The 13,026-nt window shown below is 42.9% G+C and overlaps 1 protein-coding gene across 1 annotated transcript in view; it reads left to right on the top strand.

Moving 5' to 3' along the window:
- Window positions 1-13,026, top strand: part of ROR2 (receptor tyrosine kinase-like orphan receptor 2) — a 238,680-nt gene that overhangs the window by 190,474 nt on the left and 35,180 nt on the right. The window contains exons 3-4 of the mRNA XM_010835957.1: window positions 10,640-10,927; window positions 11,714-11,744. The gene's annotated coding sequence lies outside the window, so the exon portion shown is untranslated. The remainder of the gene's footprint in view (window positions 1-10,639; window positions 10,928-11,713; window positions 11,745-13,026) is intronic.

The raw sequence follows: 13,026 nt of genomic DNA, 5'->3' as shown, positions 1-13,026 counted from the left end.
TACATTACCAGAATGTTGTGGAAGGATCAAGAGCCCAAGAATTAACATAAAAACTTGGCACTGCCTATTTCAGGAACCCAGTCCTCAAGGGATTCCCACAGAAAAACCAGCCCTGCAGTGAAAAATTACAAAGTACACTCAGAGAGGCCCAGGATGAGTGATGAGTTAGTAAACAATGAAGCTGAAAGGATTAAAGGTAAAGGAAGAAAAAGCAGTGGTGGGTTTGAAATGGAACCAAAGAGACCTTCTGGAAATGAAAAGTGTAGTAGATAAAATAAGAAATTTGATGGATAGTAGTAGATGGCACAGAGCTAACGATTATAAAAAGATAGGGAACGTAGAAGTAGAAAAGCAGGGAAGGCTCTTATAAGGAAGTTCAGCATATATCTAGAAGGAGATTTCAAAGGAGAAATAAAGGGGGAAGGGAGAAACAGTATTTCATGACATACTGATGGAGGATTTTACATAATTCATGGAAAGCATGAATCTTCAGATGTTGGGTATAGCACTGAGGCCTGTTGAGGCTAAAATAAAAATAAGTTCATAGCTAATGATACCTTGGAATGGCAAAGACAAGGGAAATAGGAAAAGCAGCCAAAGAGGGGAGAGGTCAGATTATCCACAAAGGCATGGTAAGACTTGTAACAAAACCACAAAAGACAGAGGATAGTGGTGTAATCGTCAGTCTAGAATTCTGTACCCAGCTATACTGGCATTCAAGTGTGAAAGCAACAGATAATTTTAGACCATGACCAAGAGTGTTTACAACCTTTTTTTTACACAAAGAGCAAATGTGAATCAGGAAGAGCTCAGTTGAACCTGGGGGAAAGGAATGAGATGCAGGCAGTGTTGGCAAGGGAAGAACTTGTTAACCAAGTTGGCAAATCTAAATAAATTTTGTTATTGAAAATCATCTGTAATAAGGACCACTGCTGCTGCTAAGTCGCTTCAGTCATGTCCAACTCTGTGCGACCCCATGGACTGCAGCCTACCAGGCTTCTCTGTCCATGGGATTCTCCAGGCAAGAACACTGGAGTGGGTTGCCATTTCCTTCTCCAATGCATGAAAGTGGAAAGTGAAAGTGAAGTCGCTTCAGTCATGTCCGACTCTGTGCGACCCCATGGACTGCAGCCTGCCAGGCTCCTCCATCCATGGGATTTCCCAGGCAACAGTACTGGAGTGGGATGCCATTGCCTTCTCCAATAAGGACCACTAGGAGCTTACAAATGGAGTGTAACTAAACATTGGGAAGCAATAATTCAAAGCTCTGGTGGTTGGGGTGGTGTTTGCAGCTCACAGCATTTCAAGGTGCTTGTATTTCATTGTATTTGGGAAACTTTGCCAAATTAGGTATGCCTATAAAAAGTAATAAAGCTAACTACTTAAGTGTAACTTTTGAATAAGTAAAGGGAGAATAAAGGGAGAAAACAGAAGAAAATAGGAAGGAAGAATTAAAAAGCAAAATTAACACTTTTAAAATAAGATCTTTCAGTTAACAATCTCATAGGTTAACACATATAGACTTTTAAATTAGCATGTTAAATTATATGTTATTTACAAAATTCATGTCTAGCGCATGCCCAGTTGCTTCCTTAGTGTCTGACTTTTTGCAATCCTGTGGACTGTAGCCCGCCAGACTCCTTTGTCCATGGGATTCTCCAGGCAAGAAGACTGGGGTGGGTTGGCATGCCTTCCTCCACGGGATCTTCCCGACTCAGGGATCCAACCAGCATCTCCTGCATTGCAGGTGGATTCTTTACCCATTGAGCCATCTGGGAAGCCCTCATGTCTAGTGTATAATCATAAAAATCATTAAAAGTTAAAAATACAGAGTAGAACTACATTAACCAAAAATACTCTGAGGTAACTATATTAACATCCGACAAAATGGTTTTTTAGACACAAAAGCCTTAAATAGTGATATAAAGACTAGATGATGTAATAAATTTGAAGTTTATTGCACCCAGGAACATAGGTTCCAATATACAAACTCAACCTCACAGAATTAATAATGTCTATTTGACATATACAGTATCAGTTAGCATGTATCTCATTGAAACTAAAGGTTTCCTGATGACCTAGCAAGTAAAGAATCTGCCTGCAATGCAGGAAATGCAGGAGACACAAGTTGGATCCCTGGATTAGGCAGATTCCCTGGAGAAGGAAATAACAACACACTCCCGTATTCTTGCCTGGGAAGTCCAATAGACAGAGACTGCTGGGCTACAGTCCTTAGGGTCACAAAGAGTCAAACATGACAGACCACACACAAATGCATGATCACACACTGATTGAAACTAAGCATTTTTAAAAATTTGAGCAACAAACTGACAAGTTTAATCTTTTGGGCACATATAAGCCCCTGCACTGAACAATTAGAGAAAATACATTCTTGCCAATCAATGTGGAGCATTTCAGGAACTGACTGTACTAGACCGTAAAGCAAATCACAGTGGTATCAAAGAATTATCATCACACGACTATGTTTTGTGACAGCAGTATCATTAAAGCATACCTTTAGTAACTCATAGCCAAAAATTTATAAATTATAAGAGAAGTGGAGTCTGACCGACCATATGGAGATTAAATAAATTAACTTATTTGATGGCTAACCCTTGGGGAAATTTCTCACTTAATGCATACATTAGAAAAGAGAAAGATAGAAAATTTATCAACTGTAGAAGTTAAAAATATAAAGATTTGAATAGATAATTACAGTAGGAGAGGCTCAAGGGCCAGTAAACCTTCCTAAGGACTCTTGAGCTCATGAGGAATTCTTAAGGTGCAACCTAAAACAGTAGTACTATTTCATGTCCATCATATTGGCAAACATTTTAACCCACACCCCCCCGCAAAAAAACCCAAATGCTGGCAAAGTTACAGGGGAAATACTTTAACTCACTTTTAGTGGAGTACAAATGGTTTCAAGCACTTTTAAGACATAGATAAATGAAAGACTTCAAGGCCTATGGCTTATCACTAATGCATGTGGTTGGGTGCTTGCAAGGTTACTCCCATACATGTACAGAAGGAGATATATACAGGTCGTCATTATACATTGTCTGCACTGGCAAAAATGTAGAAACAAATTATTGCCCCTGAATTGGGAAAAGGATAAAGAAATTGTGGATTCTTTTACAGTAGAATATTATGAAGTAATTAAACAAATGAACTGCATCAACAGAGAAACCCCAAGCTGACTTTGAGTAAAAAAAATAGCAAAGAAGGTCTTTCAGGGGAAATTCTATAAATATAAAATATAAATATGCATTGGAATAGTACATACTCATTCTCTGGAGAAATAAGGGAAGGGTGTGCTTTAGTTACAATTCAGAATGTCTTATGTTTTTAATTACTGTGAGTCAACATTTAAAAAACTAAGATCATGGCATCCAGTCCTATCACTTCATGGCAAATAGATGGGGAAAATATGGAAACAGTGTCAGATTTCATTTTCTTGGGCTCCAAAATCAATGTGGATGGTGACTGCAGCCACGAAATTAAAAGACACTTGCTCCTTGGAAGAATGGCTGTGACAAGCCTAGACAGTGTATCAAAAAGGAGAGACATCACTTTAACAAAGGTCCATATAGTCAAAGCTATGATTTTTCCAGTAATCATGTATGGATGTGGGAGTTGGACTATAAAGAAGGCTGAGCGCCAAAGAATTGATGGCCTTTGAACTGTGGTGTTGGAGAAGACTCTTGAGAGTCCCTTGGACTGCAAGGAGATCAAGCCAGTCAATCCTAAAGGAAATCAGTCCTGAATATTCATTGGAAGGACTGATGCTGAAGCTGAAGCTCCAATACTTTGGCCACCTGATGTGAAGAACTGACTCATTGGAAAAGACCCTGATGCTGGGAAAAATTGAGGGCAAGAGGAGAAGGGGGCAACAGAGGATGAGGTGATTGGATGGCATCACTGACTCAATGGACATGAGTTTGAGCAAATTCAGGGAGATAGGGATGAACAGAAAGCCTGGCGTGCTGCAGTTCATGGGTTGCAAAGAGTCAGGCATGACTTAGTGACTGAACAACAACAACAACAACAAAGTCAAATATGGTAAAATGTTTGCATAAAATCTTGATGTTGTGTACATGCATGCTAGTGTGTTAATGTATGTATTTTTCTCTGCAACATTTCAGTGTTAAAAATTGTTAGCTCAGAAATCATTAATATTGAATAGGAAGCAAGAGGAGATATGAGCAGTATGAATTTTGGAAGCTAAAAGGCTGTATTATTGTTATTTGAAGAAAATGATATCTTCAAAGAAAATCCAAGACAATCAACTCAGAAACTATCATAACTAAGGTAGTTCAGTCAAGTGGCAAGGTAAAAGAAAAATACACTTGCTGCTGCTGCTGCTAAGTCGCTTCAGTCATGTCTGACCCTGTGTGACCCCATAGACGGCAGCCCACCAGGCTCCCCCGTCCCTGGGATTCTCCAGGCAAGAACACTGGAGTAGGTTGCCATTGCCTTCTCCAATGCATGAAAGTGAAAAGTGAAAGTGAAGTCGCTCAGTCGTGTCCGACCCTCAGCGACCCCATGAACTGCAGCCTTCCAGGCTCCTCCATCCATGGGATTTTCCAGGAAAGAGTATTGGAGTGGGGTGCCATTGCCTTCTCCGAAAATACACTTGAGGGACAGAATAATGACCTATCAGTGATGTCCATGTCCTAATCCCTGAACCTGGAAATGTGTCACCTTATTTCAAAGGACAGGGACTGTGCAGATGGGACTAAGTTCAGGATTTTGATGTGGAAATGATCCTGGATGATCTGTATGGCCCAATGTAATCACAGAGGTCCTTATAAGAGAAAGACAGGAAGGTCAGAGCCACTTGTTGGAGATATGTTGATCATGGAAACAGAAGTTAGAGTGATATAAGGAAGGCACCATGAGCCAGGGCATGCAGGTGGCCTCCAAAAGCTGGGAAAGGCAAAGAAAAGACTCTCCCAGAGCCTGCAGAAGAAATACCATCCTGCCAACACCTTGATTTTTGGACTTCTGACCTGCAGAACTGTGTGACAGTGTATTTGTGTTGTGTTACACTACTAAGTTTGTGCTAATGTGTTACAGCAAAAGTAGGAAATTTGTACAATATGTAGAAATCTAATAGTTTTCCCATAATAAATGCACTTATCTCTCCATCAACATCCCAATTTTTAAGTGCAAGTTATCAGGATGATTCTAAATTGAATCTGAAAGAGAAGTAGCCTTGAAATTAAGAAATATGCCCCTCAAAGTAACGTTTGTTATTCCTGATGTCAAAATGTATTTCAATCATCTTAATGTAAAAAAAAAAGATGTTGCCATAGTAGCAGGCCAAGACCAGTGGTGTTAGGGGTAAGGTTAGCAATGAATAGAAGCTATTTTGATGGGAGAATACCCTTTGTAGAGGTAACTTGAAAGTGAAGTGAAGGTAAAGTCGCTCAGTCGTGTCTGACTCTTAGCGACCCCATGGACTGCAGCCTACCAGGCTCCTCTGCCCAGGGGATTTTCCAGGCAAGAGGACTGGAGTTCACTTTCACTTTTCACTTTCACGCATTGGAGAAGGATATGGCAACCCACTCCAGTGTTCTTGCCTGGAGAATCCCAGGGACGGGGGAGCCTGGTGGGCTGCCGTCTATGGGGTCGCACAGAATCAGACACGACTGAAGTGACTTAGCAGCTTAGCAGCAGCAGAGGTAACTTTCTGGCACAGAATTGACCCATGAGAAATAGAAAAGATCCGAGGACAAGAGGTTCTTGGCTGACTGCACAATGAGGGATCAGTTGGATGGATGTGTTTTAGGAAAAGCAAGGGACACGCCCCTTCAAAGTAAGGGACAGTATAGGTAGGGAGAGAACCTTGCACCAGAATCAAGAACCAGAAGCCTTGATACAATGGGTATAAATTAGATTTTCTTCATTATTTGTCTTTCTGATTTCTTCCTGAGGGCTCAATATTATTCACCTGCCTAGGGAGGGAGCTGTGAATGTATGAAGTTGCCGTGTTATCCACCCATGCTTTTGGTCTCTGAGTTTCTCATAGAGCATAAAGGAGGCTGATTTCAGGCCTGGGTTGGGACATGGATGGTATCTGTGGAGATCCTCCCTTTTGTCCATTCCCAGCTGGACAGGCCTTTTAAATGCTGTTGTACTTGGAACTCCCCAGATGTAGGTGCTGGTCACTTAGGAGCTTTCTTTCTAGTCCCAGTGTCCCTTCCAGCAATGCTTTCAGTGTTGTTTCTGATCAGCTTTAAGTTCATTCTTGGATGGGTTTTGTTTTTCTCTTTCCTCAGCCCTTCAAAGCAGGATTCTGGGTCTAGGCTGCACACTTAGAGCTTTAGACAAATTCCCAGGCCCTTAGTGGCATGATGTGCAGGTGGATATTTTTATCAGCTTCCACGTGACCCCAATGTGAAGTCATTGTTGAACCCCATGGGTTTAGATGGTATAGAATGGAGAGTTGTCAAGAACTCCACATGTGGATTAGATCACTTCACTAGTGTCCCCTTCATTTTCTGTAAATTGAGGAAGCTGTGACTTTAGGAGTGAGTGTTCATCTGGTCAGGAGTGAAGAGAATGCATATAAATTGGGCACCTCAGGGTGGGAGAAAATCAGAGGAAGTCTTACCCTAGGTCTGAGCAAAGCTGAGGGTGATGGCTAGTACTTTTGAAAGAATGCTTCCAGGAGTGTGGCCCTCTTCCCCTTTGCCTGGCATCTCCACCTCCCCTCTACCTGCTTTTACCTGGTTTGTTCACCTGGTCTCCCATGCCCACCCCTCCTCAGGAGACATTTCCTGACCTAAGGATTACATTTTTAATGTTATGCAGCCATCATTACTTTCTAGTTCCAGACATTTTCATCACTCCCAAAGGGAGACCCTACACTCATTTAGAGTTACTCCTTAAATTCCCCTTCCCCAGCCCCTGGCAACTACTAATCTGTTTTCTGTCTTTGGATTTACCTATTACGGATATTTCATAAACAGATATAATCAAGATAAATTGATATAATTTATCAATTATAAATTGATAAACAGAAATAATCAAGAGTGCTTTAAAGATTAAATCCACTGTGTAAGGTGCTTGATTCCAGTACAAATGGATTTCTCCAGTCCTTGTTAGCTAGAGTTGATTAAGCATCAAAAAGGGAAATACTGGCACCATCCCTGGTTAAGCCATCTGACTCGTGTACAGTAAGTCCCCTACATACAGATGAGTTCTGTTCCTAGAGCATGCCCATAAGTCCAATTCATTCATGAGTCCAAAAAAGTTAGCCTAGGTACCCAACCAATACAATCGGCTATATAATACTGTATAATACTGTACTGTAATAGGTTTATAATATTTTCTATATAAATAATACATAAAAACAAATAAGCACAAAAAATTAAGAAGACATTTTCAATCTTTCAGTATAGTACCTGGAAAAGTACAGTAGTACCAGCTACATCACCACTGTTTTTGCACTTGCTTCCAGACATCCTGGGCTTGAAATAAAGATACCATGCTACTGTACTCTGTACAGTTCTACACTAAAGTACACAAAAGTGTAACCACATGTACAGCGTGCACGCATGTGACAGTGTATGCCAGATACGTGAACCAACTTACATGATTAGACATGCGAATGCACGTTCAAATCTTTGAAAGTTTGAAACTTGGAGGTTCCAATGTAGGGGACTTACTGTAGATGGTTTCACAGTGCCCCACCTGGTGGGTGGGTGAGGGTTAACATCACATGCTCTGTGCCCACATGAAAGGCAAACCAAGAAGGAGGTCATCTTCCCTGTTCTGCATTTCTCAGAAAAGGAGCCTTCCTGGAGTAAAGACTAGGTCTAAAACCACCATCAGTTATCAATCAGGGGTGTAGGAGAAGCTGTTCACTGGAGCGGAGAAGGATTTCAGGTTTTTGTACTCCTTCAATGTGAAAAAACAAGATATTCTTGAAAAGAAGTAGACCATGAGAGTCTGTGTATAGAGTAACTGGACAGTCTCGAGCTCTCCCCAGGTTTCCTTCTATAAGTTGTACAAAAGGAACCCTCTCCTTAACTTTCTCCTCTGAGAGGTTCTCTCCCTTTCTTCTCTTTCTTGATTCATATTTTTTTTTCCACGTTGAAGAAGATCCTCCTATGTCTTTCAAGATATTTAGATGATCAATGGAGATGTCCCAAGTTGATGTATGCAAATACCCTAAAAATAGAGGAAGGTGGTGGCAGAACTGCTTTTAAGCCAGTCCTCCAAATAGATGACTCAGTCTTAGCCCTCAGAACCCTAGGCCTGCTCCTTTTAGATTTTTGCTAGTCAGCTTGGAGACACAGATCCTTACACTCCTGTGTCTGTGTCTCCCAGGAAGTCATGGAGTGTCAAAGGCCTTTGGAAAAACTGTCATCAGTGTAGAGATGAGAAGTATAATTAAACTTGTACCAGACAGAAGAGATCATGGTGACTTTAATCTAATATGTCATTTGCTATTTTAAGTTATGATTTGATGACTATTTTACATGCCCTACTGTGCTTTTTAGTGTTATGAAACCTTAATGAAGCATTTGAATCTTAAACAACTTGTAACTTCTTGGGTTCTGGCCAGAATACAGTGAAACGACGTGTTTGCTATAATCTGGGCAGCCCAGATTATACCATAGCAACTGCTTTGGACTGTCAGATTAGATCTCATTTTGGTTTCAAAAATGCAAGATCTAGTGCAGGAGCCTCAGCAGGAACGCAGGTCTCCCCAGGTTGAGGCTGTGTGGTTAGTGGACAACCATAACATCCAGAATGTTACCTGCTTGATTTAGCCTCTTTCCAGAGTTTTGTCATTAACATTTCAGTTACCTTCTGGCTTTGTGTCATCAATAAGAATTCTCTTGTACAACTTAATTCACTGCATTAAAAAGGGGGTTGGCTAGCAGAAAATAAAGTTGAACCTAATAATGTTGTTAATAATAATCACAAATAGTAATCAGCCCTAGTTAGTGACACCTCTCTACACAGATACCTACCCACTCTCCCTTGTGAAGGGAAACTATCTTCATCTTGAATTTCACAGCCTCCTGCCTCTTCAGCTTCTTCCTATCTCCTTCACCCGGCCTGTGAAACTTATCCCCGGGGTCCACTGGAAATCCTATAGTTTTTCATCCAGTTAAATCAGTAATACAGATATGTGTCATCTTTCCATCTTCTACTTCATTAAATAAAACGAAAAAGAGACCAACCAGAAATCAAGACACAAGATTTAGAACAGTGCTATCCTTTATAGTCTTTTTCAGATTGCTCTGTTGTCTTAGTTTGTCTGCAGTGATCTCATCTCCTGATGATTGATTGTCTTGTCTCTCTAGCCTTAGTGGGTTTTTTTGGTGTTATGGAATTTTAGTGTGCATGTTTATCTTAACAGAGAGTATCCCTCCAGCCCCTGACCAGCAGCACGTGCACACACACACACACATGCACACACACACACACAGACACACGCACAAATCCCTCCCAACTGCTGTCTGTTTCACTTCCTCTTGTTCCCCATGGTTTGTGTCACTAGCTGAGAGCTCCTGACTGTGATCGAATGGGGCCCCACATTCCAGGGCAGCATTTCCAGCCCTACTTGCTCTGTATTTCGGGTACCTTTAGGCCCTGTTTTCCCTCTTGAATTCGAACCTGGGATGGTTTCTTCCTGGTTCTGCCCTGGTGCAGTGGGACAGAGCCTTCCGCAACACTCAGCCTTGTTGTTTTTGTTCTGTTCAGACCAATGATTAGCTTGTTTGTGAGGATGTCTCTGTTTTGTCACACACTGTCTTCTTCTCATTTCCTTATTGTGGCTTTTGCTTGATGGTGTGGTAGGAAAGAGGCTGGACTTTCTGAGCATGAATTTGCTTAATGAATTAGTGAGGTTAGATTAGATTTAGTGTTTGCAGAGAGAATGTGATCCTCATTGTTTGCAGATTCTGTATTTTCAAGTTTACTTATAACCTAAAATGTGTTTGTAACCCCCAAATCAATTCTCACAGCATTCATAGACATGCCTACAGCAGTCAAAATTTTGATTTGCTGATTCACATGTTCCCTGATGAGCTTGTACAAAACAACACTCTGTCTAATGCCCCAGCTCATACTGTAAACAAATGTCCTTTCCATGGTCTGTTTAGTGCCATGTATTTGCATTTTTGTGCTTTTTGTTGGTGATTGGCTATTTAAAATGCTCCCAGTAATGGTGCTGAAGTCCTGTCTGGTGCCGTAAACACAAGTGTGCCTTAGGGTGAAAGCGTGTGTGTTAGATAAGCTTCTTTCAGACCAAGTTATAGGGCTGTTGGTTGTGAGCTCAGTGTTAATGAATCAATAGTACTTATTAAATAAAGTGTCTTTAAACTGAAGCACACTAAAACAAGGTTCTTTATTGATCAGTTGGTGAGAATGCTGTGAGCCGAGGCAATCAGGAACCTCACCCTGTCTTTCTTCAGGAGCAGCCCATTCCCTATTTGCTCCTTCAGTGGTGGAGGCAACATTCTAGAATATAATTACCCCCATTAAGCCAATAAGGAGAGTGGAAGGTTTGTATGTGACAGAACCTCCCCCAAGCAGTTCCTAGAAGGCGCCCCAGGGAGCCCTTTCTCCCTGTTCTCACCGACATTTGCTCTTCTCTGATTCTTCTCCTTTGCAGGGTACTTTCTGAATTTTCTGGAGCCAGTTAACAATATCACCATAGTCCAAGGCCAGACAGCGATTCTGCACTGCAAGGTGGCCGGAAACCCGCCACCCAGTGTGCGTTGGCTGAAGAACGACGCCCCGGTGGTGCAGGAGCCGCGGCGCGTCATCATCCGCAAGACGGAATACGGTTCCCGGCTGCGGATCCAGGACCTGGACACGACGGACACCGGCTACTACCAGTGCGTGGCCACCAATGGGGTGAAGACCATCACTGCCACCGGCGTCCTGTTTGTGCGACTCGGTGAGTGGGCACGGCCCCGGGCACATTGCTTAGCAGATAGGAAGGTCCCCAGCCACTGAGCACAGATTAATTTGCAGTTTGAAACTGAACACACACAAGCAACAGAGAGGAAATCAATAAAACCCTTCCCCGAGGCCTTTCCCATTGTGCATGAGGTCCCCAGCTTAACCTGTTACCCATTTACTAGTAATAAAAGAAAATAGACGCAGATGGAGGGGTCTATAAACCTGGAGTGCAGAAAATAATGCCAGACATGTTGTGTGTCAGGAGGTCACCCCCACGGGGGAGGCCCAGGCGATCCAGACAGGCACCCACCCACCCACGGAAACCCGACCCTGCGCAGAGGATGGGTGGGGAACAGAAGGTGAGCACGATTCTGTACTCTTGTACTTATCACAGGTGGCACAAAGCAATCAACTGGCAGACAGAGATGTATCCCTTTCATCCGAGTTATGAGGAGATCCCTACCATGCCCCAGCCATTATGTCACCAGTGAGTAAGACAGATCTTGTGAATCAAGGTTGGATGAGAAGAAAGAAAAGACAGCAAAAATTCCCAAAATATCTCTCGATGTTTCTGCATCAACAGAGAGCACCCCTTCCATCCTCAGTGGGTTTTGCCATCCCTGGCATATAATCTTGGGCAGGGGCAGAGCTGGAGGCTGAAGATGGCTCACCACAAATGAGCACCCTGGGCTGCGGTTGCCTTTACCACGGGCCAGATTGGAAAAAAAATTTATTCCAAATCATGAAGTATTAATAACTTGTCTTTTTTTTTAAATTTTAGGTCCAACACACAGCCCAAATCATAACTTTCAGTAAGTATCTGCTTTCCTCAAACCATTTTCTCATTCTTTGTGGGCTTCCGTTATGTAAGAATCCAGGTTATAAATTGGGCAAACATATGTCTTTGCTGAATTTGCTAGAGGTTGGCTAGACTTCACACACGGATGGCAATGTGCTTGCTTTGGGCTGAAAACAGTTGTATTTTCCATGTTGAGTGTTAGGGGAAAAGCCATAAAAACACTGATAGTTGTTTTCAGAGATTATGACCTTACAGGACAACAGGAGGCAGAGTAAGTGTACAGACCATTCTGCCGGGGCTGCCAAGACCCTGATGTCCCAAGAACATTTGAAACAGGGAAGTAGATGCGTGCATGCTAAGTCACTTCAGTCATGTCCAACTCTTTGCAACCCCATGGACTATAGCCTGCCAGGCTCCTCTCTCCATGGGATTCTCCAGGCAAGGATACTGGAGTGCCCTCCATGCCCTCCTCCAGGGGATCTTCCCAACCCAGGGATCGAACCCATGTCTCTTACATCTCCTGCATTGACAAGTGGGTTCTTTACCACAAGTGCCACCTGGGAAGCCCAAACAGGGAGGTAGTTACCCTGAAATCTCAGCACCACCCATAACCGCACCACCAGCTACAGTCTATGAAATGTGTGCTCATGGAGCCTCCATCATGGGGTGGGGGTCGGGGGTTCTCAGACCCATTTCAGAGATGAGGAGACTGAGGCTCAGAACCTGGCTCACTGGTCTTCACCTAGCTGCGGGCAAGTTCTGGCTGTGAACTTAGGCCTCTCTTTTGCTGATGCAGCCTCTTTTCTCCTCTGGACATCACAGGTCCATGAGAATCACTCTTTTCAGCCCCTGTGTTTGAGGTTAGCAGTGGCTGTGGATTCCTCATTTCCTGGACAGGCCATTGCTTCATCTCCCAAAGTTCTGAGCAGTGGCACAGACACTGTGTTGGTCAGCCAAGCAGTGTCTGCTTATCTGTGTCCCCCTGCAGCCTCATAAACACTGGCCGTTGCGCTGAGGTAGGGAAATGCACCGTCTCACTTTTGTTCACTTTTTCACATATATTAATATTGAACTTGACATGTTTAATTAACAGTGTCAGTGTGTTTTACATTTCCCTGATGGTCTTTCTCCTGCTCTCTGTCTGTGGGAATTCCTGTTGTTTCCCACCTGCACAGTGGCCGCTTTGTTAGGCTGGTGGACAGTTTCTCTAGGGGAGATTCTGGGGAGTAGGACAGGCAGGGACACAGGATGCACCTCTCATAAGAGAAAACCTGCCAGTGGCGGGTGGGTGGGGG

The sequence above is a fragment of the Bison bison genome, unplaced genomic scaffold (genome assembly GCF_000754665.1).
Source record: "Bison bison bison isolate TAMUID 2011002044 unplaced genomic scaffold, Bison_UMD1.0 scf7180017864057, whole genome shotgun sequence".
Lineage (NCBI taxonomy): Eukaryota > Metazoa > Chordata > Mammalia > Artiodactyla > Bovidae > Bison > Bison bison.
The sequence above is the reverse complement of the archived record's forward strand: the minus strand, read 5'-3'. Positions and strand labels throughout refer to the sequence as shown.